The 26,179-nt window shown below is 47.7% G+C and overlaps 1 protein-coding gene across 1 annotated transcript in view; it reads left to right on the top strand.

The window, feature by feature from the left end:
* The window catches only part of LRRC4B (leucine rich repeat containing 4B), a 136,135-nt gene that overhangs the window by 47,255 nt on the left and 62,701 nt on the right, over positions 1-26,179 (top strand). The window lies entirely within an intron of this gene.

Raw genomic sequence — 26,179 nt, 5'->3', positions numbered from 1 at the left:
TGAAAGCACAAGTGAGACATGCGGTCCCTGGTTTATTCCACTGGCTTTGGGTGAGTAGGATTTATGCATATTTAAAATCACAAATGAGTGACCTCCCCTTAATCCTGATGCAAATGTATTAAGGATGGGAAAACAATACAAGTTCTCCTCCCCACCCCCATATTCCTTCAGTGTACATATATAGTTCAAGTGATGGTTTTAATCGTATGAAACCATGGATGGATGTCATTCCAAATTAATTGGTGTGAAGTAGAGAGGTATGGTCTTGCCGGCATGCCTTTGGCAAATGCGCACAGGAGTGGGCTGCCTGTCCAATTAGTCCCACTGTAAAATATAGAAGCTGGGTCCAGTGGCAGTTAGAGGGGTGATCCATATGTACCTGTGTTTGCTTTTTTCAGAGGCTGGAAAATGGAAACTTGTGGGTGGTAGATATTCTGGATTAGGGTTGCCAGGTCCCTCTTTGACCCCAAGCTTAGAGCAGCCTTTATGTCCCTGCCATTTCAAACAATGCCAACGGCTGTATTGTCCGGGCATTATTGCCGAATTCCAAAAGACCAACGTTTTTGCATCTGTGGAACATCTGCTCTAGAGGATTTATACCACTACTTATTTTAATGCCCTCTGTATGTGGAACCCAGGGCTACATTTCTTGCCAGGTTGGTTTCTGGCCTAAACACCTGTCCTAGAGCCGAGAAACTAGTATTTTTGTTAAAAGATACAAATGGGTTTGTCTCTTATAGGACTGCCCTGTATGCTCTGGCAGCAAAGAAAATAAGGGCCAATATGGCTGCTAAGGGAGTAGATCCTCCAAGTTGATTTTAATGGTCGCTAGGTCCCATTGGCCGATTGGGACACAACCACAATTTTTAGCTATTATTTTGTTTTGTATGCATTGATTTAGCAAAGTTTTATTATGTATATTTATTATTAATCCAGTATGTTATTAATCTAATATTTTAATATGTATTTTTGGTATCCTTGATATGTTTGTAATGGCCTATAGCTAAATGCAAATAAAACCATTCATACCAGCCAGGTCCCTCTTTGCCATGGGTGGGAGGTTTTGGGGCGGAGCCTAAGGAGGGTACGGTTTGCAGAGGGACTTCAATGCTCTGTAAATCATCTTAGTTACTCTCATTCAGCCACAGGGGGTGGGGTGTTGTGACAATATATATTGGCCTTAAAAAAAGAAACTATTACAACATGATAATACCCCCCAAAAGGTAAAGGTAGTCCCCTGTGCAAGCACCGGGTCATTACTGACCCATGGGGTGACGTCACATCCTGACGTTTTCTAGGCAGACTCTGTTTATGGGGTGGTTTGCCAGTGTCTTCCCCAGTCGTCTACCCTTTACCCCCAGCAAGGTGGGTACTCATTTTACCGATCTCGGAAGGATGGAGGGCTGAGTCAACCTTGAGCCGGCGACCTGAAACCGACTTCCGTCAGGATCGAATTCAGGTCGTGAGCAGAGCTTTTGACTGCAGTACTGCAGCTGACCACTCTGTGCCACGGGGCTCTTAGAGTACCCCCAAAGTTCTATGTAAATGCAAAATGTATGCAAAGCACACGTGGTACCACTAAGCCAGAGCGCAGGGGACATTACCCTAAAGGAGGGGTGTCAAACAGAAGGCCTGAGGGCCGGATCCGGCCTAGGGTTGCCAGGTCCCTCTTTGCCACTGGTGGGAGGCTTTTGGGGTGGAGCCCGAGGAAAGTAGGGTTTGGGGAGGGGAGGGACTTCAATGCTATAGAGTCCAATTGCCAAAGCGGCCATTTTCTCCAGGGAACTGATATCTATCGGCTGGAGATCAGTTGTAATAGCAGGAGATCTCCAGCCACTACCTGGAGGTTGGCAATCCTACTCCAGCCCCTTGAGAGCTCTTATCTGGTCCCCGAGCCAGCCGAGGCAGCCACTCCCCACTCTTAATCTGGGCTGGCAAGGTATGGCCCGGCCCGACCAAGTGACATTTATGTCATATCCAGCCCTTTTAACAATTGAGTTCCACACCCTTGCCCTAAAGGATTTACAGTGCCATTTTAAACAGAGTCACACTCTTCTAGCCCCATGGACTTCAGTGAACTTAGAGGGGTGTAGGATTCCGCTGTCAAACACGGGAGTTACCCTTAATATCCAGCATGGTGTCGTGGATAAAAGCGATGGTTTGGAGTGGTGGACTCTGACCTGGAGAATCGGGTTTGATTCCCCACTCCTCCACATGAGCAACAGAGGCGAATCTGGTGAACCAGGTTGGTCTCCCCATTCCTATACACGAAGCCATGAGCTGGGTGACCTTGCGCTAGTCACAGCTCTCTTAGAGCTCTCTCAGCCACATCTACCTCACAGGGTGTCTGTTGTGGGGAGGGGAAGGGAAGATGATTGTAAGCCGGTTTGAGTCTCCCTTAAGTGGTAGAGAAAGTTGGCAAATAAAAACCAAGTTGTCGTCGTCTCCTTCTCCTCCTCCTCCTCCTCCTCCTCCTCCTCCTCCTCCTCCTCCTCCTCCTCCTCCTCTTTCTCCTTCTCCCTCCTCCTCCTCCTCCTCCTCCTTCTCCTTCTCTTTCTCCTCCTCCTCCTCCTATTCCTCCTCCTTCATCAGCCCAGCATCGTCAGTCAGGGTAGATAAAGAGTAGATTTCCCCTTGCCCTTTCAGTGGGAATTTGGTCTCTCCAGTCCATAGCTCAGGATCTGAATGGAATAGCTGCATGCAACATAAGTCCCTGTGGTGGGCCGGCAGTTGGAGCTGTGGGGAATAAGCCTGTTACAAACACAAAGAGTTTGGCTTCCTGCCCTCGCCTGGTCAACAGAGCGAGAAATGCCTTCTGGCTGCTGCACCCAGCAGCCACAGGCATGTCACATCCCTAGCCTGGATCGGATAATCAGGCTGGGTTCATACATGCGAGAGCACGAAGTGGCAATGAGCTCCCAGAGACCACCTCAGACTGCAGATGAAGGAGCCCATTTTGGAGCCCTCTCCTTTGTCTTAAAATTCCCTGCAAACCGGAAACTGGCAAGGCAAGAGAGGAGGTGAGAACCTTTTGGTCTGCTGTTCTATTTACGTGGGATTTTTTTTTTAATGTGAGGGAACAGCCAAAGGTTGGAAACCTCCCACCTGTAGTCTGAAGTGGTACATTCCAACCCACCACTTCAGGGCTGTTCCGCCTCAGTCCCATTCCACTCTCCGGCATTGGTGAATAGGGTTGCCAGGTCCCTCTTTGCCACCGGCGGGAGGTTTTTGGGGAGGAGTCTGAGGAGGGCGGGGTTTGGGGAGGGGAGGGACTTCAATGCCATGGAGTCCAATGGCCAAAGCGGCCATTTACTCCAGGTGAACTGATCTCTATTGGCTGGAGATCAGTTGTAATAGCAGGAGATCTCCAGCTAGTACCTGGAGGTTATGCAATAGAATCAGCAGTACGGTAATTGCTAAAAAAAATTTACTATAACAATTTTGTAAAATGAAATATTGGTGATACTATATTTTCATATCACACACACACACCCACATATACGCAACTTTTAGTACATAGACAACTTATAAGAACAGCAGATCCACGGACGGACAACGTTTTGTGCGTATGAGTGCAGTATTACAATGATGGAAAAAACAGCTATATTACTGCTACTCAGCGTATATGATTGTGTGGTTCCAGGCTTCACTTATTGTAGTGAAGTATGACTCTTCTTTACAGAGATCTGGTTGTCACTCTGTTTCGACTAATAAGTCTTCAGGGACCACTATTAAATATATTAATAAGGTATACATCAAAATTTAAATAAAGGCATTAAGTACCTGGAGGTTGGCAACCCTACATTCCACTATCCGGCATTCGTAAACCAGAGCTCAGTTTAGCGCCAGATAGGGTTGCCAACCTCCAGGTACTAGCTGGAGATCTCCTGCTATTACAACTGATCTTCAGCCAATAGAGATCAGTTCACTTGGAGCAAATGGCCACTTTGGCAATTGGACACTATGGCACTGAAGTCCCTCCCCTCCCCAAACCCTGCCCTCCTCAGTCTCCGCCCCCAAAACCTCCCACTGGTGGACCTGGCAACCCTAGCTCCAGATGGGTACCTCTCACATGCCTTGCTCTGTAATGGGGGGCACATCCATTGGGTTGGACCTTATAATGGCCCGTTAAACCAGAAGGTCTCAAGTCTGGGTGATTTCACCCCCCCTTCCGTTGGGGCTGTAGAAAATATAAATACAGTTGTGAGTGTGTGTTAAGTGCCATCAAGTTATTTCCAACTTCACAGAGCCCCAGCTACTGCATTGCAAATCCTTGTCCATGTTTGTATGTTAAGTGCCAAGTCGTTTGTGACTAATGGCGACCCTATGAATTAATGCCCTCCAAAATGTCCTATCATTAACAGCCTTTGGTGAGGTCTTGCAAACTGAGGGCTATGGCTTCCTTTATAGAGTCGATCCATCTCATGTTGGGTCTTCCTCTTTTCCTGCTGCCTTCAACTTTCCCTACCACTATTGTCTCCTCATAATGTGACCAAAATATGATAGCCTCAGTTTAACCATTTTAGCTTCTGGGGAGAGTTCAGGGTTGATTTGATTTTGAAGCGAGTTACTTGTCTTTTTGTGGTGCACAGTATCCGTAGAACTCTCTTCCAACACCACATTTCAAACGAATCAACTTTCTTCCCATCAGCTTTCCTCACTGTACGACTTTCACACCAATACATAGTAATGGGGAACACTATGGTATGAATTATCTTGCTCTCGGTCGCCAGTGACACATCCTTACACTTAATAATCTTTTCTGTCTCCTTCATGGCTGCCCTTCCCAGCCTCTGCCTCCTCCAGATTTCTTGGTTGCCGTCTCCCTTTTGGTTGATGAAGGAGCCAAGGAACAGAAAATCCTGAACCACTTCAGCTTCTTCATTGTCAGCCTTAAAGTCGTGTGATTGCTCAGTAGTCATGACTTTTGTCTTGGTGTTCAGCTGTGATCCTGCTTTGTATACAGTTGTAGGTTAATATTGAACGAGGTAAAGAGCAAATTCTCTTTTTTGGAGGGGAGGGACAGCAGTGAAGACTTGGCCCTCCACCCTGTTGTTTCTCTGTTGTGAACAATCGCCCCCTGACACACACACACCAACAACAATCCCCATTCTTTTCTCTGCAGTATCATACCGTTTGGAATTTCACAGACAATAAGGACACTGTTGCAATAGTACATGCCTTCTTTCACCAAGGATCACTATCTGAGTCTCTACCCCTCTACTGTTATAAATGGTGGAATGCTCTTGAACACACATGAAGATGTGAAGTAGCCTTATACTGAACCAGACCATTGGAGGAGGAGGAGGAGGAAGGAAGAGGAAGAAGAAGAGGAGGAGGAGAGTTGGTTTTTATACCCCCCCTTTTTTCTACCGAAAGTAGTTTCAAAACGGCTTACAATCACCTTCTCCCCCCCTCCCCCCCCACAACAGGCACCTTGTGAAGTAGGTGGGGCTGAGAGATTTCGGAGAGAACTGTGACCAGCCCATGGTCACCCATCAGGCTTCATGTGGGGAATTTAATCTGGTTCTCCAGACTAGAATCTGCCGTTCATGTGGAGGAGCAGGGAATCAAGTCCGTTTCTCCAGATTAGAGTCCGCCACTCTTAACCCCTGCACCACGCTGGCCCAAGGTCAGTATTGTCTACTCAGACAGGCATTGGCTCTCTAGGGTCTCAGGGAGAGGTCTTGCGCCTCACCTGCTTACCCGATCCCTTGAACTGGAGATGCCAGAGATTGACCTAGGGACCTTCTGCGTGCCAAGCAGATGCTCTACCACTGATCCATAGCCCCTCTCCCTCTTTTCTAGCTGACATATGCTGTATACCTGTATTCTCAAACAGCGTGTCCAGCACTGATTTAAAAGCAAAGTGGGAGTCTGTAAATTTAGTCAGATATGGTAGCAACACATAGCTATCCAAAAACGCGTTATCCGAAGTTCAAAATGAACCTCATTAAGCTGTAGTGTGTGAAATGGCAGGCTGTGCTCTACATGGTGACCGAGCATTCATGCGCCCCCATAGACAGGCGTGGAATAGAGGTCCTTGAGCCACAAAGAAAAAGGAAGGATATAAATATTTTAATAAGTAAATTCATCTTCTAGAAAGCCAAGGGAAAGCGCTGCAATCCGAAGAATGGCAACGCTTGCAGCCCATACAAGCAACATTTAAAAAGACTTCCTTACAATATCCCCCAAAGGTGAAACAGGGATAAAATGGGGACAGTGATTTACCATGCTGTAGGAAATCTGTCCCTGGTGGAGCATAGCAATTTTATTTTATTTATTTGGACATCATTTACACCCTGCTTTTCTCCCAGATAAGGTCCTCAGCTGCTGAACACATTGTCCTCTCCTCTGCCATTTTATCCTCACAACGACAAGCTTGTGAAGTAGGCTAGGTCAAGGAAGTGTGACTGGCCCGTGGATCATCTAGTGAGCATCAGTGGAAGTGTGGGATTCAAACCTTGGTCTCGCAGATCCTAGTTCAGCACTCAGACCACCAGACATTGCTGGCCCTTGCATATTCAGGTGGGGTACCTCCCCTTTTCTCCCCATCATCCCCAGCCTCTCCCGAAACCCTTGGCATTTCCTTCCATTTGAGTCTTGCAGATCACCAGGTTTGGCAACTGCCTGTTCTCTTACCAGGGAGGAGCCTAGGGTTGCCAACCTCCAGGTACTCCAAACAAAAAGGCACCCCTGTGCCTATACCGTGTAGGTTAGGAAATCAGCACAGGAAATAGGATACAAATTTGCAAAAATCTTATTGGTGATTATGACACAAATGATGTATTACAAAACAATGTGCATATCACTAAACATAGATCAATGTGCTATCCTACTATATACATATATACAAAACATGTATGATGCAACTTCTGTGCAACGCACAAAATATGTGTTCTTCTGGGTGATTGAAGAGTACAATTCTTGCTGAATATCCAAATAATGGTATATTCCAAAAGAATATGATGGGGGACAGCCGTTTCACAGTCTTTTCTTCAGCCCCATATTTAATCTTACAAAATTCTGTCAATCACTTAATATAGTTATCCTTCTTAGTTCCATGTAACATTGCATCAGAATAGTTCACCAGTTCCTCAAAGGATACTTGCAAGTGTGGCCAGGTACTAGCTGGCGATTTCCTGGTATTACAATTGATCTCCAGCCGATAGAGACAAGTTCACTTGGAGAAAATGGCCGCTTTGGCAATGGGACTCTGTGGCATTGAAGTCCCTTCCCAAACCCCACCCTCTTCAGGCTCTGCCCCAAAAACCTCCTGCTGGTGGGAAAGAGGGACCTGGCAATCCTACACATGGCCCAAAAGTCCTTCTGCATCCTTTTCTGGATCCGGCTGTCATGGATCACACCTAGGGTTGCCAGCTCTGGCTTGGGAAATACCTGGAGATTTTAGGGTCGGAGCCGGAGAAAGGTGGGGGTTTGGAGAGGGGAGGGACTTAAATGCCAATTGCTAAAGTGGCCATTTTCCTGCAGGGGAAGTGATCTCTGCCAACCTGGCGATTGGCAACGCTAATCACACTGGTTTGGGCAAAGTCCACGATTCTGCCCCTGAAATGCAGTTTGACAAATCCCTCCTTTTCCAGATGTATTCCTTTATGATGTGTGTTCAATATGGATTTATTAAATTTATATAGTGCCTTCCCTCCCTAGAAAGCAATTTGGATTGGAATGACAATAAAAGCAACACTATGCACCATAAATAGAGTAATAGGCAGCAGATAAGGTCATTACAACTGCAGCAATCTCCATCATAATACGTTATTATTATTAATATGTTTTATCAACTGTCTTGGTTTTAATACACTCTCTCATTTTATGTTTTTGATGGTGAACTGCCTTGAGCATTGGAAAGGTGGCATAGTAATGTGTTAGACAGAAAGAATGAAAGACAGTGTGGTGTGGTGGTTAGAGTGTTGGCCTAGGATCTGGGAGACCTGGGTTAGATCTCCCCTCTGCCATGGAAATGCAATGGGTGACAATCTCCCTCCCTCGCTCCCTCCCCCCCCTCTCTCTCTCTCTCAAGTCTGGAGATCAGTTGCAATTCTGGAAGAACATCAGGCCCCATCTGGAGGTTGGCAACCCTAAGTGGATAGGGTTACCGACCTCCAGGTGGTGGCTGGAAATCTCCCGCTATTACAACTGATCTCCAGCCGATAGAGATCAGTTCCCCTGCAGAAAATGGCCACTTTGGCAATTGGACTCTATGGCATTGAAGTCCCTCCTCTCTCCAAAGCCTGCCTTCCTCAGACTCCACCCCCAAAATCTCCAGGTATTTCCCAACCCGGAGCTGGAAACCCTATGCATGGAAGTGTTGAATCTCCCTTCCTCCCCTGAAATCTCCCTCCCACTTATGTTTGAATTCCACATTATCTCTAAATAATGGAATTTTAGCCATGCATAAACCACGTGGTATTATATTAGCTGGGTCTTCATAAGATGTGTTTATTACAAGAGGACTTGATATTGTTTATGTTATTACATTCATTCACAGCTCTTTGGGATTGTTGTATCTTGACTCTGTGTACTTACCTGTGAGTTCTCATTTGAGAACACTTACCTGTGATTTTGAGATGTTCCATGTGCACATATACTGTAATTGGTGTTACTATACATCATTAGTTCACCATACATTGTGGCCTGTCTATATTATTTTGTTTTCCTGCCATTACAGTTTAACATGGGGAGGGGCTGTGGCTCAGTGGTAGAGCATCTGCTTGGCATGCAGAAGGTCCCAGGTTCAATCCTCGGCATCTCCAGTTAAAGGGATTAGGCAAGGAGGTGATGTGAAAGACCTCAGTCCGAGATCCCAGAGAGCCGCTGCCGGTCTGAGTGGACAATACTGACTTTGATGGACCAAGGGTCTGATTCAGGATAAAGCAGCTTCATGTGTTCAAATGCTTCTTTTTACCCATAAAATTTAATGCCAGGTGCTAGAGATGCAAACTTTATAGAAGACACAAGCAAAGCCAATTAATGATATACTTTTTCACTTAAAATACGAACATGCTTATAACGGTAATACTCTTACTGTGTTTTCTTTTATTTAAAAGTCTTTGATAATTGGCACCTCAGGATCAGGGGGGTTGCTGCCCTGGGTGACGAGCCCACAGCGGGCTTGTCAGCCCAGATCAGAATGGGGGGTGGCTGGCTCGGCTGGTTCGCGAGCCGGATAAGAGCTCTCTTATGTTTGACACCCCTGGTCTAGGGAGAGAAAATGCACAAACAGAGAAGCAGGATCTAACCTGCTGCCCTCTCTTACGCCTTTTGGCTATAACTTGTACATGAGAACACTATACATCTACCCGTGTATGTGTGTTGGTCTTGTATACCTTTTTGGGACTTTGCATTTGCCAGGGCTCCTAATTGCCCACAAGGAAACTGCTTAGGGGAAGGGTCCTAGGGCACAAATCTATACCCCGCTCATACCCGTTTGCTTCCCCCAGACTGTAACTTATTTAGTTATTATTTAAATTTAATACCCCACTCTCCCCGGCCAAGACCGGGCTCAGAGCGACTTACAAGGAACATAAGGTAAAAGTAAAGGTCTCCTGTGCAAGCACCGAGTCATTCCTGACCCATGGGGTGATGTCACATCCTGACGTTTACTAGGCAGACTTTGTTTACAGGGTAGTTTGCCAGTGCCTTCCCCAGTCATCTTCCCTTTACCCCCAGCAAGGTGGGTACTCATTTGACAGACCTCGGAAGGATGGAAGGCTGAGTCAACCTTGAGCTGGCTACCTGAAACCGACGTCCGCCGGGATCGAACTCAGGTCATGAGCAGAGCTTGGACTGCAGTACTGCAGCTTACCACTCTGCGCCACGGGGCTCTTTACAAGGAACATAGCATCCCATTTAATCAATAAAAAGCATTAAATCAGCATTTAAAAATAGCCCTGTAAAAAGTTATAGAAAACAAATGTCTTGAATTCATTAAGGCGCCTCTAAAGTGTAAAACATGAAATCACAACTGGGTGGGCAGATGGAACTCAGATCCGAGTTCGATATAGGGAAAGTATAACTGCAGTGAGGGTTAGGGAGGCCAGTGTTCATATATAGGGAACCGTAGCTGGCCTCGACCGTAGTCCTGGCGGAATAGCTCTGCTTTACAGGCCCTGAGGAACTCTCCAAGGTCCTGCAAGGCCCTGGTCTCACTAGAGAGGCTGTTCCACAAGGCAGGGGCCAGGGCAGAAAAAGCCCTGGCCCTGGCTGAGGCCAGCTGGACACTCCTCGGGCCGGGGACCACAAAAAGGTTGGTATTAGTTGAATGAAGAGTCCTCCGGGGAACTTACGAACCATCCTTTGGCAACTCTACTTATAGTATGTTGGAGTTTGTTAGTGTGTATTTTTTCTCTCTTGGTGTTCAGGTATGTTTTTGTGTGCTCATGTTTTGTGCGGCTGCGTGGGTTTAATATAGTTATTTCCCCCATTACCTTTTTTGGGGGGAGGGGTCTGTGGCGCAGTGTGGTCAGCTGCAGTACTGCAGTCAAAAGCTCTGCTCACGACCCGAGTTCGATCCCGACGGAAGTCGGTTTCAGGTCGCCGGCTCAAGGTTGACTCAGCCTTCCATCCTTCCGAGGTCGTTCAAATAAGTACCCAGCTTGCTGGGGATAAAGTGTAGACGACTGAGGAAGGCCATGGCAAACCACCCTGTAAACAGAGTCTGCCTAGTAAACGTCAGGATGTGACATCACCCCATGGGTCAGTTATGGCCCGGTGCTCGCACAGGGGGACTGCCTTTACCTTTTACCTGTGATGGTGGTTTACTGTTTAAAAGATGTTCCAGTAAAGAGCAGATTCCACGTTGTTGTCAAAATGGGAGCGGTGAGATCTTGTCTGGAGCAACTTTGGCTGGCAAAAAGAGATCATGAGCATTCAGTGGCAAAGAACTGGGCGAATCGCTCTGCCAAGCAAATTCCAGCATCGGGCCTCAGACACACTGAGACCCTCACTATGGTGTTGCTGTGTCCCAGTCAATCTTAGCAAGAAGGCATGGTTGGTGCCAATCCATGGGGAGGGACAACCTGCTGCATTTGTAATCTTTTGATTCATGTCCACACACTGATGATTCCTCGTTTTGCACTGGTTGCCTCTGCAAATGAAGGGGCTTCTTCAGCAGCGGCACAGTGTCCACACAGCAATAATCTACATAAGAACATAAGAAAAGCCCTGCTGGACCAGACCAAGGCCCGTCAAGTCCAGCAATCTGTTCACACAGTGGCCAACCAGGTGCCTCTAGGAAGCCCCCGAACAAGGCAACTGCAGCAGCATTGTCCTGCCTAATAGAATAGGCATGCTCCTCTGATCCTGGAGAGAATAGGTATGCATCATGACTAGAAATGTGGTGACTAGAAATGACTTTGAAATGACTTTGAAATGTGGTGTTGGAGGAGAGTGTTACGGATACTGTGGACTGCCAAAAAAATAAAATAAATCAGTGGGTCATAGATCAAATCAAGCCTGAACTGACCCTAGAAGCTAAAATGACTAAACTGAGGCTATAGTATTTTGATCACATTATGAGAAGACATGAGTCACTGGAAAAGACCATATTGCTAGGAAAAGTTGAGGGCAGCAGGAAAAGAGGAAGACCCAACAAGAGATGGGTTGACTCAATAAAGGAAGCCACATCCCTCAATTTGCAAGATCTGAGCAAGGCTGTCAAAGATAGGACATTTTGGAGGACTTTGATTCATAGGGTTGCCATGAGTAAGAAGTGACTTGACGGCACTTAACACACACATGACTAGTATCCATTTTGACTAGTCACCATGAATAGCCCTCTCCTCTATGAACATGTCCACTCCCTTCTTAAAGCCTTCCAAGTTGGCAGCCGTCTCCACATCCTGGGGCAGGAAGTCTCCATGCTTTCCCTCCATTTCCTGCACACACACGCACCCACACACCCCACTGCCAGCAAAATTCCCCCCCCGCCAACTTTAAAAAAAATCAATATTAATATAGTCTCATGCCATGAAAACCCCAAAAAGGGGTCGCCATAAGTTGGCTGTGACTTGACGGCACTTTACGCACAAAGACTGGCCCAGGATGGCCCGGGCCATGAAATACTAGGATTGTTGTTTTTCAGGGGCTAGCTTCCTCCCCAAGATCTCTAGAAATTAGTTCTCTGAGTGGGGTGCATATCTCTAGTACAAATGCAGGTGAGTCGATGCAACGTACATGAACACTAAGGCTCTTGGTGCGCAGGCGAGCATTTTGCATGCTTCAGCTGCTGAGGGACATTGTGGACCGCCGGTAACCTAAGGTCCTGGCAGATCTTTAACCCAAAGAACGAACACTCTCTTGGCTGTTACATTACTGGAGGACGGGTGGTTGCAGAACAAATGAATGCAGCATACAGCTGGGCAGTGAAAGGCCTTCAATAATGGATCATAGCGGAGGGGATGCTATGAGGATAGGAATGTTCCAAGAATGTCCCTGTTCTCACCTGTGAAATGTAGGAGGCTATGATATCACCAGCTCAGATTTTGCTGAACGGGAGGTCGTAATGATGTGCTGGTACCCACAGGATCCTACCGACGTGATTCAGTCTTCCAAATGTTATGAGACCGGCAGAGAAAACACAGGAAAGAGGCACTCACGTGGGCTGATTTAGTAGCATCGGCATTTGGCCGCTGTGAATCGCCTTTCCCCTCTTCTCTGCTGTTGTAATGTCGGCTGCTAGTTACTTGGGGCTGTTTTTTTGGGGTGTTTTGTTTTGTTTGGCTGATTAAAACTCAGGCGCGAGTAGCATGCTGGAGCAGTATTCATACCGAGGACCTCACCTATAGTATTGTGTTCAGTTTTGGGCACTGCAATTTAAGAAAGATGTGGACAAGCTGGAACAGGTCCAGAGGAGGGCAACAAAGATGGTGAGGGGTCTGGAGACCAAGTTCTATGAGGAAAGGTTGAAGGATCTGGGGATGTTTAGCCTGAAGAGGAGAAGACTGAGAGGGATATGATAACCATCTTCAAGTACTTGAAGGGCTGTCATATAGAGGAGGGTGCCGAGTTGTTTTCTGTTGCTCCAGAAGGTCGGACCAGAACCAACGGGTTGAAATTAAATCAAAAGAGTTTCCGTCTAGACATTAGGAAGAATTTTCTAGCAGAGCAGTTCCTCAGGGGAACAGGCTTCCTCGGGAGGTGGTAAGCTCTCCTTCCCTGGAGGTTTTTAAGCAGAGGCGCTAGATGGCCATCTGTCAGCAATGCTGATTCTATAACCTCAGGCAGATCATGAGAGGAAGGGCATCTCAGCCATCTTCTGGGCCTGGAGTAGGGGTCACTGGGGGTGTGGGGGGGAGGTAGTTGTGAAATTCCTGCATTGTGCAGGGGGTTGGACTAGATGACCCTGGTGGTCTCTTACAACTCTATGATTCTATAATAATTAATAATGGGTGGCGCTTTCCAGTGTGGAGAGGGTGTCCACCCTTTCCAGGAGGTTTTGGGGGTGGAGTCCTTGGTAGGAGGTTTTGGGGGTGGAGTCTGATGAGGGTGGGGTTTGGGGAGGGACTTCAATGCCATAGTGTTCAATTGCCAAAGTGGCCATTTTCTCTAGGTGAACTGATATCTATCGGCTGGAGATCAGTTATAATAGCAGGAGATCGCCAGCTACTACCTGGAGGTTGGTAACCCTACTCTTCGATGACATTTGCTTTGTAGCTTTAGGTCGGTCCACTCTCTTTCAGCCCTGCTTTGAAGCCCAATGAGGTGGCTACCTCAGGTGGGCAGATTATAGGTGCCAGTACAGGGAGACAATTTGGGCACTTTCACACATGCCAAATAATGCACTTTCAATCCACTTTCAATGCACTTTAACAATCATTTGCAAGTGGATTTTGCCAGTTCACACAGTAAAATCTAGTTTCAAAGGGCATTGAAAGTGGATTGAAAGTGCATTACTGGGCATGTGTGAAAATGCTAAATGTGTCAGCTATTGAACTGATTTTTTATTTTATTTTCATGGGAAGCGCCACTTGGGATCTTCCACCTCAGATATCTTCAGCCTGTCCTGCTCGGCTCTTCCTTATGTACCTCCAGGTCCATCTTGACTTCACCACAACTCAGCTCAGAGCGCTAAATATATATATATATATTATCATATAAGTGTTCCTTCCTTCCTCTTTCTCTCACACTCCTTTCCCTCTGATATCTAGTCTAATCCTAGCAGGGAAGGAAATTATCTGGTTTGAGCATAAGAAGTGATAGACAAATTAGCGCAAGGTATCTGCCAGAAGATTAACCTCTCTCCAATCCTCTCCTTTTAGCTGTCCATCATCAGATCCCTTTGGATATTTACTAATTAGGCACCATATTTTAATTGCTGGATTACTATTTTTAAAATTTTCTATAAATCCAGACTCTCCCCCCCAACCCTCCGTGAGGTAGATTGTGTTGAAGATGTAGGGCAGATTCCCATAGTGGTGTGCTTTCTCTGTGACTGGATCGTGTGCTGCTCTACTGTAAATATAGGCCGGCGATGTTGTTGTTTTCCCACGTTGGCATCACTGTTCTCTAGAGAGGGGCTGTGGTTCAGTGGTAGAGCATCTGCTTGGTGTGCAGAAGGTCCCAGGTTCATTCCCCGGCACCTCCAGTTAAAGGGACCAGGCAAGTAGGTGTGCTTGATTTGGTTCTGGAATGTTCTGGCGGCATGGAGAATGGATTCTTTTGCTTTCACCCAGACTCTGGAATGGATTGTGGCATCAGGACAGGAAGATCCTGTCACCAAACCATCCCACCATCCATTCCATTCATACATAAAGGGTTCTATAGTGGCATACTTCTTTTGGCATGCCCCACATCCTTTGTTGCAATTGAGGGATGTCCCTACCATTCTTTCAGTGCAGTGGAGATTTCCAGGCATTGAGGTGGGAACCTCGGGTGGAATGAGAATGGCTCCAGACATTTCCTAGGCTTAGAGGAAGGGCTGTGGCTCAGTGGTAGAGCCTCTGCTTGGCAAGCAGAAGGTCCCAGGTTCAGTCCCCGGCATCTCCAGTTAAAGGGACTAGGCAAGTAGGTGATATGAAAGACCTCTGCCTGAGATCCTGGAGAGCCGCTGCCAGTCTGAGTAGACAATACTGACTTTGATGGACCAAGGATCTGATTCAGTATAAGACAGCTTCATGTGTTCATGTGTCCTGGAGGATTTTTTTTTTCATCTTCTGGGCATGGAGTAGGGTACACTAGGGGCATGTGAGGGGAGGTAGTTGTGAATTTTCTGCATTGTGCAGGGGGTTGGACTAGATGACCTTGGTGGTCTCTTCCAACTCTATGATTCTATATGTTGAGAATCAACCTTAGTGCAACTTGATAGGCCCTGCGCCAGTTCCAGAAAAACCTGAGTCTCAAGGAGAAGTTGGACAAGGATTGGGTAATTGAATTCTCCATCCGTAGTTACCATGGAACAGTTTGGGATGCACATATGAGGAAGCAGCAGTCATGTCTCCAGTAAACTTCATAACGTCAATTAGATTTATTGTAAAAATTAAAAAAAAACAACAACCCTGGAAGGGGATTAAATTATGAGTAGCTTGTTGGATGAAGGTTTCTTATGACCAGTCTTCTTCTTCTTCTTCTTCTTCTTCTTCTTCTTCTTCTTCTTCTTCTTCTTCTTCTTCTTCTTCTTCTTCTTCTTCTTCTTCTTCTTCTCCTCCTCCTCCTCCTCCTCCTCCTCCTCCTCCTCCTCCTCCTCCTCCTCCTCCTCCTCCTTCTATAACCCTGAGTTAAGTAAGGGTGAGAATTTCCAAGGTGGAAGATGTGATGCCTTGGCGGGAAGTCGGATCTGTTTGTTTTTAAAGAAATTAGCCATTGAATCTCATGTAACACTGCAATTGAAAAATAATTTATGGGGATATTGTAGATACCATACCCATTTTATTCTGGATACCTCTTATTATCTGGGATTGCCCCAAACATGTCTACACCACAGACTAAAGCTGGTTTGATAGTCATTCTGTCTCCCCAAGGAACTGGATTTCTATGAGGGTTCTCAGGATTTCTGATAGAACCTTCGGTTGTTCCCTCAGCAAATTACAGTTCCTGGTATTCTTGGGAGGGGGGAAATAACAATTAAATTTGTATGACAGATATAAATTTGTAGTGGAGATTTGCTTTTAAATTAGAGGGAGCCTTGAATCAGAAAATGGTAAGGGAACCATGAGAAATTAATTGCTCGGCATCTACATAAATATTCTAGAAAGGAAAATAATTCGCAGGAAGCTTGATAAACCTTGTTTTTATGGACATATTTTTGGAAGATGAATGTCCAGCGAGCTTTTTTTTAAAGGCCTTCTCCACGTTACCCTGGAAGTAATTAAGTTTGGGCTGATGTGGAAGGTTTTCTTGACTTTTCATTCCAGAAGGGGTAAGCGTGTTAGTCCGTTGTATCAGAATGAAACAGGAGTCCATTCAAAGCAGCAAATGACATTTTTTGGGTGGGATCCAGCCAGGTTACCCACTCAAGCGGATCCAGTTCTCCTGCTTAATTCACCCCTGGCCCACATGTCTTTTGTCCATGCAAGTCCCATGATCTCCAAGCTACCTAGCCCTTTTGTGTGATCCAAGAGAACCCCTTTGCCCTTTTTCATGAGCAGAAACTCTGGTTAGATACAACTCATTGTCCTTCTCCCAACTGTGAGTTTTTAATGACTCCCAACTGGGAGTTTAAAACAGTGTAAGGCAATTCCCCATGTTTCCTTTGGCCCATGTTAACTTGTGTGGAGTGGGTTTGAACACACATGAACACACATGAAGCTGCCTTATACTGAATTAGACCCTTGGTCCATCAAAGTCAGTACTGTCTGCTCAGACCAGCAGCGGCTCTCCAGGGTCTCAGGCGGAGGTCTTTCACATCACCTACTTGCTTAGTCCCTTTAACTGGAGATGCCAGGGACTGAACCTGGGACCTTCTGCATGCCAAGCAGATGCTGTACCACTGAGCCACAGCCCCTTCCCTAATCTGAATCTAACCTTCTAACCTGAATCTAACCTTCTGCAAGTAAAGAATGCACATTTGCAAAGAATTTGGATTAGTGAATCTGGAATAAGAATGGCGATTGCTCTCTCATTTGGATCTTGTGACAGCAGGTGGCCGAATCTGGCATTTTAGGACAAGTGTCGGAGAAGACCGATGCCTTCAGAAACTCACACCGGGAGACGTTTATTACATATAAGGTGTCACAGTCGGGACTATCTTTTTTTTGCTAAAACAAGATGAAAACAGCTGCTCCTTTGGCAGGTGACCAGAGAATGAACGGAAGGGGGGTGGGTGGTGAGAGGGTTGGCTGGGAAGAAGAGCGGAGGCTTTGTGCGTGGAGAAAGAAAGATGGGAGAGAGGAGGGAATCAATCAGTTTATTAACGTGGAAGACAGGAGGAGGTGGGAAGGAATGGAGCGAACTAAAGAAGGATTCCAATGTAGGGAATTGCTGTATCTCCGTGTGTAAGAAGAGTAGGTCGGGTATTGATATTAGAAGTTGTTTCTACTAGAAGGGCAGATTCGGGGTGGGCGAATGTGGCAGGGGTAACATGAGAAGGGGGGCAGTGGATGGGAGAGACAATGGGGGAAGGGGATATGGGGCATGGATTGTTGGGATGGCAGATTTAAGGCAGACCCCCCCCCCAGGGCACTTGTTCTGACTTTGGGTCTTCAGCTAAGCTCTTCTGTGCCATTCAATGGGTGATGGAGGGAGAGCTGCATCCCTTGTCTTGTATTTCCATATGCAAATAAGCATCTGCAGGGTTTTCTCATTTGGGGGGGTGAGGGTGGGACACAGTGAGGATGGGGTGCCCTGCTGGGGGCAGGATGAGGGGCTAGGGGTCGGCAAGTTCTCGTTGTGGGGAGAGAGGAATTGGGGGAGGGAGAAGGGAGGTGTAGAATACACTGGTGGGGGGGGTCGCCATGCGGCTGGAAGATGCATAGAAGGAAAAAGGGGGAGAGGAAGGAGGGAAGGCGGAAGGAGAATTGGAGGAGAGCAAGGGAGGGAGGTGGGAAGGCTTGGGGGGAGGAGGAAAGCAAAGGAAGGAGAAGCCCACCCTCCCCTCATATCCCCTCCCCTGGCTGCGCTGCCGCTGGGAGGATGCGCCGTGCTTCCATCTCAGCCTCCCCCCCCCCCAATCTCCATCCATCTATCCATCCGCGGCAGCTCTTGCGTGCCAAGCCCCTTCCCCTCGCAGCTCCGCTCGGCGGGGGGGAGAGGGCCGATTTTCTCTTCCCCCCCTTCCCCTTTACACTGCCGCTGCGAAAGAGACTGGTGGGGGGGGGAGCTCGACGGCCTGGCGAAGGAGGAAAGGCAAAGGGAGGAGATGGTGAGCAGTTGCCATGGGGATGCGGCGCGGATGGAGGAAGGGGGGGAGTTGGGGACCAGGGATGCAGGAACGGATGGACCGAGGATGGGGAGGATGCAGCAGGACCAATGAGGGAGGAGAGGAGGGGAGGTTTAGGCTTGCTTCTTCGCCCAACACTTTCTTTGCCTCTCCATGCCATCCCCATTTCCACTCTGACATTCTTGCTGTATCCCCAGTTTGGGAGGGGGGTGTCTTTCTTGCCTCTTTCTCTCCATCTGACTTCCTTCGGTATTCCTAGGGTATCCCCTCAAAACTCCCAAACCTAGTGGGGGTATCTGGAGCTTTCTTTCTCCTTGAACCTCTGACATTATGTTTTTCATACACACATGTGCCTTTTATGTCTCTTCTCCCAAGTTTCCTTCCCTCTTCACCCACCTGAGGCCTAGTCGTCTTTCAACCCACCATTCCTATTTCCTTCTCGTGTACATCTCCATATTCCTAATCAGCCCTACCCCTACCCCTATCTCCCCCCAACCCGCTCCTGCCTCTGCCCCACCACGTTCCAAAGACTCGCATGGCACATAACATTTTTCTTAATGAAATTCATTGGCTGGGTTTTGCTCACCGCTCGGTTCTGGCGGATTGTCTTCGGAGTTGGCGAAGAATCTCCCCCTTCTCCCCCACCGTTGAACTGACTGAAGTGGGAGGGTTGTATTCACTCCTAGTGTGTGGCTTGGCTGACTTCCTCCTTCCAGGTATCATGCACATCAGCACTGTCAATGTCCCATGGCACTTTGAAAGGCTGGGGCTGCGATCGGACGCAGGCTTCCTGGGACCTGAGCCCCATTGAACTCTGTGAGACTTGAACTTGTAAGAAAATTGAGCTGCGTCGTGTATTGTGGCTGGTGGTTTCATAGGCGAGAACCTGCTTCACTGGATACAGATGCAGTAATCTCCACAGAAAAAACTTACCTGCAGTTGGTCTCTTTTCTGCTTGCTGATAGCCCATTTATGTGGTCTGGATTGCATGGGCTGGGTCTTTAGAAAAATACTTGTATGTGCTCTTTGGAAAAACACGTGTATCTGCATAGTTAAATGGTGGAACTCCCTGCCCCAGGATGTGGTGATGGCTGCCAACTTGGAAGGCTTGAAGAGGGGTGTGGGCGTGTTCATGGAGGAGAGGGCTATTCATGGCTACTAGTCAAAATGGATACTAGTCATGATGCATACCTATTCTCCCCAGGATCAGAGGCCTATTATATTAGGTGCTTTGGAACACAGGCAGGTTAATGCTGCTGCTGTTGTCTAGTTTGTGGGCTTCTGGAGGCACCTGGTTGGCCGCTGTGTGACCAGACTGCTGGACTTGATGGACCTTGGTCTGATCCTGCAGGGCCTTTCTTATGTTCTTAAGTAGCATGCCTATTGTATTAGGTGCTGTGGAACACAGGCAGGATGGTGCTGCTGCGGTCGTCTTGTTTGTGGGCTTCCTAGAGGCACCTGGTTGGCCACTGTGTGAACAGGCTGCTGGACTAGATGGACCTCGGTCTGGTTCAGCATGGCCTTTCTTATGTTTTTATGCTTTGGACAGTAGTTAGGGAGGTGTTTGGACTAGATAGCTTATGGATCCTTTCTACCCATCGGAGACCAAGGTGCCTGGCAGTCTTCCCAAACCATCTTTTCATCTTCCCCTCTGCTTCCATCTGTTTTCCCCTCCCTTCTTTCAGTTTAACAATAGCATCATGTGTATGGTGCCTTTTGAACATTCCAAGAAGAACATTCCAATGTTTTGTTTTGTTCCTTACAACAACTCTGCCAGGTAGGTCTGTGTTATTATGTCCGTGTTGCAGAGGATGGAGGTGGGGCTGAGGCTGTGAGACTGGGGCTTGCCTAAACTCAATAAGGTTTTTTATGCAGGGACGTTTTCCTGTGGACACCCCCACCGACTGCTTCAGGGCTTCCTTTTGATTATGCGTGCCTTTTCCGCCCGTCAGAGGTCGCCTCGTTCTTCCTGCGTGTTTTGCCCACGTTTTCCAGATTCTGGCTAAAACAGCATCTGGAAAACACGGGCAACGTGCGCAGGGAAAGCCAGGTGACCTCTGATGGGCAGAAAAGGCATACATAATCAAAAGGAAGCCCCGAAGCAGTCGGCGAAGGTGACTGTGGGGAAACATTCCTGCATAAAAGGCCCTAGTTAACTCAGGGCAGAGTTTAAGACTCTATTCATCCATCTCATCCATTTACTTTTAATCCCATCTTTCTTCCAAGGAGATCAGGGCTCTCTCTTCCTTCGTTTTATCCTCACAACAACCCTGCGAGGTAGGTTAGCTGAGGGAGAAAGACTGGTGCACCATCACTGGGTGGGCTTCAGGGCTGTAGGGAGGACTCATAGGTCGAGGTTCCTCTTAGCACTTATTCTTCAGGAACCTGATTACTTCACCGTTTAATCACTTGTCTGCACCCCCCCTTTCCTTTCAGCCTCTTCTCCACTAAAAAGCACATCTGGTCTGATATTGAGCTCCCAAACAACAGGCTTTGATGTTAAAATGAGCTGTAGGAAGGCGCTGTAGGAAGGTCAGGAAGGTGTACGAGATTATTTCCCTCTCCTGACATTTCGCATTGGAGAGGGGCCGTGGCTTAGTGGTAGAGCATCTGCTTGGCATGCAGAAGGTCCCAGGTTCAATCCCCGGCATCTCCAGTTAAAGGAACTAGGCAGGCAGGTGATGTGAAAGACTGCCTGAGATCCTGGAGAGCCAATGCTGGTCTGAGTAGACGATACTGACTTTGATGGCCCAAGGGTTTGATTCCGTATAAGGCAGCTTCATGTGTTCATGTGTACCCTGGGTTGGATCCAGACAAAATTTTCAGCTAATGGAAGGGTTTGGGCAATTTCCACCAATCCCCCACTCCTTCCTGTTGCAGATCCCTAGTTTGCCTCTTGGAGCAGCATTTTGGGGAGATCAGTGAGCTGCAGTGGTGGGGGAGGGAGGACTGTTCTGTTCCACTGACAAAGGTGCCTTGTGTGAATGGAAAACTGAATCTGGATTCAACTCCCCCGAGAGATAGTTTAGACTGCAAGAGAATTACTGCCTACCTACGCTCTCTAATATCAGAGGAGCATGCCTATTATATTAGGTGCCATGGAACACAGGCAGGACAATGCTGCTGCAGTCGTCCTCTTTGCGGGCTTCCTAAAGGCACCTGGTTGGACACTGTGTGAACAGACTGCTGGACTTGATGGGCCCAAGGACTCTATGAAGAAACAGAGATAAGAATTCCTGTTTTCCATCAGGACTCACTTTTATAGTGATTTAGCATTTTTCTTGTATGTTTTGTAGTGTCAATGTTACCACATATGTGTCTACAGTGTTGTAACTCTGATATTATTTAAGTTCTCACAATATAGTTGTTTGCATACTTTGATTGTTTATTCTTTGAGCCAAGTACTATAATTGTCACAACTATCCAGTTAGTACATGTGCATATATTTCCCTCAACCTCCAGGTACTAGCTGGAGATCTCCTGCTATTACAGCTGATCTCCAGCCGATAGAGATCAGTTCACCTGGAGAAAATGGCCTCTTTGGTCGTTGGACTATGGCATTGAAGTCCCTTCCCTCCCCAAACCCCGCCCTCCTCAGACTCTGCTCCAAAAACCTCCCACTGGTGGCAAAGAGGGACCTGGCAACCCTATTCCACCCTCAAAACCTCCAGGTATTTCCCAAATGGAGCTGACAACCCCACTTTAAAGGGGATTAGTACCAAGGCCAATGGCAGCACAGGAAACACAGATGTGCATTGCAGCATGCAAGGGGCCATGGATTTGTGGCGGGTCGGTCCATCAGTGCTGGCTACTAGCTATTGGTTAGTGAAAGGGGAACCTCCATATTCATATTTAAAGGCACCAAATCTCTAGGAGTCCTAGGATGCAACCTCAGGGTAGGCCTTGGCCTAGGCTTACCAGGTCCCTCTTCTTCTTCGGCGGGAGGTTTTTGGAGTGCAGGTGGGGGGGGGGGGTGTCGCGCGCTCCCGGAAGTGCTGCATTGCAAAGGGCCGGTTTCTACTCAAACTCCAGTTTGAGTGGTAAAGGCCTGTTGCGATGCGGCACTTCCGGGTGTAAAATGCACCACAAGGGGTCGTTTTCCACTCAAACGGCCCCTCGTGAGGCATTTTACACCTGGAAGTGCCGCATCGCAACAGGCCTTTACCACTCAAACTGGGAGTTTGAGCGGAGACCGGCCCTTTGCAATGCAGCCCTTCCTGGTGTGAACCGGAGGTGACCTGTCCCTGCCTGCACAGATTGCCCGCCGACCCTCATCTGGTCAGCGGGCAGCCAGGTGGATTGGCGGGGGTTTGCCCGCCGCCACCTGGCACTTGGCAACCCTACCTTGGCCTCTACGCCCTGTTTGTTGGCTATCCGTGGCAACTGGTTGGCCACTGTGTGAAACAGTACGCTGGCCTAGGTGGGTGTCTGCTCTGATCCAGCTGGGCTCTTCTTACGTCCTTTAGCTGAGTTTGCAGTGAGCCTGAAATGATCATTCTCAAGCAAGGAAGGAGAAATGCTGTATTAGCATTTCCCTGAGGGTTGGTTGTTTCTTTCCTAGGCTTTGCATTTGGCGTGCCGTAGTGCAAAATACATATGCACCGCGTATCATTTGTGAACGGTGCATGTGTATTTCAGTGCCTTGTTTCCCCCTGCGATACAGGGAAAGCGTTTGGGGAAAAGGCTCTTTCCAACAGACCCCATAAGGCAGCCTGGGTCAGCAGCTGTCTCTCAGCTTAGCCCACCTCACATGACTGTTGGGAGGGGAAATGGGGTAATCTTATTTATGACATACTGAACTCCTTAGCGGAAGGATAGGAGAGAAATGTGATGGGTTAGCAGTGGCCTACTTTGGGACCGGTGTACCACATTGTCCACTTTATGAGATGGTGCCACCGGTGTCATACGAGCATGCTAGATGGCTTTGGCCATAGCTAAGTGGTACTGTTTGGCGTGCAGAAGATCCCAGGTTTAATCCCCAGCGCTTTCAGTTAAATTCAGGTGATGCAAAAGACCTATGCCAGAGATGTTGGAGAGCTGCTGCCAGTCTTAGACAATACTCATATCTTGATGGACCGAAGGACTGATTAACTATAAGGCAGCTTCATATGTTCATATGAGCCCCATGTTGTGAAGAAGCAGACGGGGGTGCCTCAGACCCCCAGCTTCTTTGGTATGCTGTGGGTCACCTATGGGTCAAAGAAACATTGTAGGGACACCCAAGCATTTACATGTGTGTATATGTACCCCATACCCTTTTGTACCCCATACCAAACTGCCTTATGGTGACTATGGGTTGGATCTAGCCAGCTTTTTCAGTCAGTCTTGCCTAATTCTCTGCCTCACTACATTTGTCATCCCACATGAGCCCATACAGGCTTCGCGATCCCCGAAACAGGCTTTTGGATGTTCAGAGGGGACCTTTTCCTCCCCTTTTTACTACTGAAAAAGTTGGCTGGGTTTAACCCCATTGGTAGGGTTGCCAAGCTCCAGGTACTAGCTGGAGATCTCCTGCTATTACAGCTGATCTCCAGCCGATAGAGATCAGTTCACCTGGAGAAAATGGCCACTTTGGCAACTGGACTCTATGGCATTGAAGTCCCTCCCCACCCAAACCCCGCCCTCCTCAAGCTCCACCCCAAAAATCTCCCGCCAGTGGTGAAGAGGGACCTGGCAACCCTACCCGTTGGTCCACATAACTGAACATTGGCTGCTCTGTGATTGGCAAGTGTTATCAAGGCAGAGAGGGGGTCGTTCCCAGCATCAGGAGAGGATTGAATCTGGGACCTTCTGCAAAGCAGTCGGGTCGCCCTGAGTCATGCTGCCCTAGCCAGCTACAAAAAGCAAAAAATGTGAATCAGAGCACACACACACCACAGATTTGAATGGATTTATTCTGTCTTCCCAAGGAATTGTGGAAAGTCCAGTTCTGTGAGGGGAGTCTAAGGATCTCGTGTTGAATTCTCAGCTCCCTTCCAGAAATACCCAGGAGTCTGTGTGGGAAGCCCTGATGGTAACTCAAGTAAGCTGCTCTAAGTATATAGCACGGCTGTGCCCTGGGTCTACAGCAATCCTAAAACAATATTTAGGGGGCAATTGGCCTTCCGAATGGATAGAAATAATGGTGTTTAAAGCAACCCTAAAACTGTAGAACAATTGAAAGGGAAGAGAATGAAAAGGAGCATGTGTGTGTGTGTGTGTTTTTTCCTGGCAGCATTTTAAAAATGTGAAAAACATCATGGTCTTGAAATTTTTGAGGGGGAAACGGTCACTGTTCCTCATTTTTGCGGCTTTAATGGTTTATTTTCAGGGCAGTCTGAGAAACAAAATAACATAGTTTCTGTATCGCAGGCACTGGAGAGGAAAGAAGTAATCCCTTTTTTTTGTGTGTGTGTGTGTGTGTGTGTTTTCCCTTGGGACTTTTCTTAGAATGAATTTGGGCAAAATCCACCCAACTCTGTTGAGGGTTCCCCTGGGAGGAAGCAGGAGACATTGCTGCAAAACCCCTACAACACATAAGAAAAGCCATGCTGGATCAGACCAAGGCCCATCAAGTCCAGCAGTCTGTTCACTCAGTGGCCAACCAGGTGCTACTAGGAAACCCACAAACAAGATGACTGCAGCAGCACCATCCTGCCTGTGTCCCACAGCACCTCATATAATAGGAATGCTCCTCTGATCCTGGAGAGAATAGGTATGCATCATGACTAGCATCCATTTTGACATGGGTAGCCCTCTCCTCCATGAACATGTCCACTACCCTCTTAAAGCCTTCCAAGTTAGCAGCCATCACCCCATCCTGGGGCAGGGAGTTCCACCATTTAACTATGCATTGTGTGAAGAAATACTTCCTTTTATCAGTTTGGACTCCAGCTAAGGGACTCCAGCTGAGCTGGCTGTGGGTAGCAGGTAGAGAACATGCTTTGTGTGGAGATGGTCCTGGGTTCAATCCCACCCATGGTATCTCCAGGTGAAGGAACTTGGGGAAAGGCCTTTCTCTTCCTGAGGCCTGGGGAGAGCTGCTTCCAATCAGGACATAAGAACATAAGATAGGCCATGCTCGATCAGACCAGGGTCCATCAAGTCCAGCCGTCTGTTCACACGGTGGCCAACCAGGTGCCTCTAGGAAGCCCGCAAACAGGACAACTGTAGCAGCATTATCCTGCCTGTGTTCACAGCACCTAATATAATAGGCATGCTTCTCTGATCCTGGAGAGAATAGGTATGCATCATGACTAGTATCCATTTTGACTAGTAGCCATGGATAACCCTCTCCTCCATAAACATGTCCACTCCCTTCTTAAAGCCTTCCAAGTTGGCAGCCATCACCCCATCCTGGGGCAGGGAGTTCCACCATTTAACGATTCGTTGTGTGAAGAAATATTTCCATTTATCAGCTTGGCAGCCACAGAAACTCATCATGACACTGCTCCCAAGCATAGGCAATCCTTCATTATGGGAGTGATCACACTAAAAATCTGCTGTGTGAATCCCTCATTTTGACAACAGGTCCGAGCTGAGGCACGTTGTCATCCTAAGCGGAGTTACAGCCTTCTAAGCCCATTGACTTTGGTGGATTCAGAAGTGTATAGCTTTGCTTCGGAGGGCACGATAAGGCTGCCAGGGGGGGCTTGTGCATGAATGCCAAGCCAAGAAGCTGCCGTGTTTGTGGGAGAATCAAACCCTTAGTTCGTTTTTCATGTGTATGTGTGTGTGAAGTGCCTTCAAGTCCAGCCGACTTATGGCGACCCCTTTTGGGGTTTTCATGGCAAGAGACTAACAGAGGTGGTTTGCCAGTGCCTTCCTCTGCACAGCGGATTATACCACGGATTATTATTCTTGAAG

The sequence above is a fragment of the Euleptes europaea genome, chromosome 18, assembly GCF_029931775.1.
Source record: "Euleptes europaea isolate rEulEur1 chromosome 18, rEulEur1.hap1, whole genome shotgun sequence".
Classification (NCBI taxonomy): Eukaryota; Metazoa; Chordata; class Lepidosauria; order Squamata; family Sphaerodactylidae; genus Euleptes; species Euleptes europaea.
Note: the sequence above shows the minus strand (reverse complement) of the source record. Positions and strands in the feature narration are given on the sequence as shown.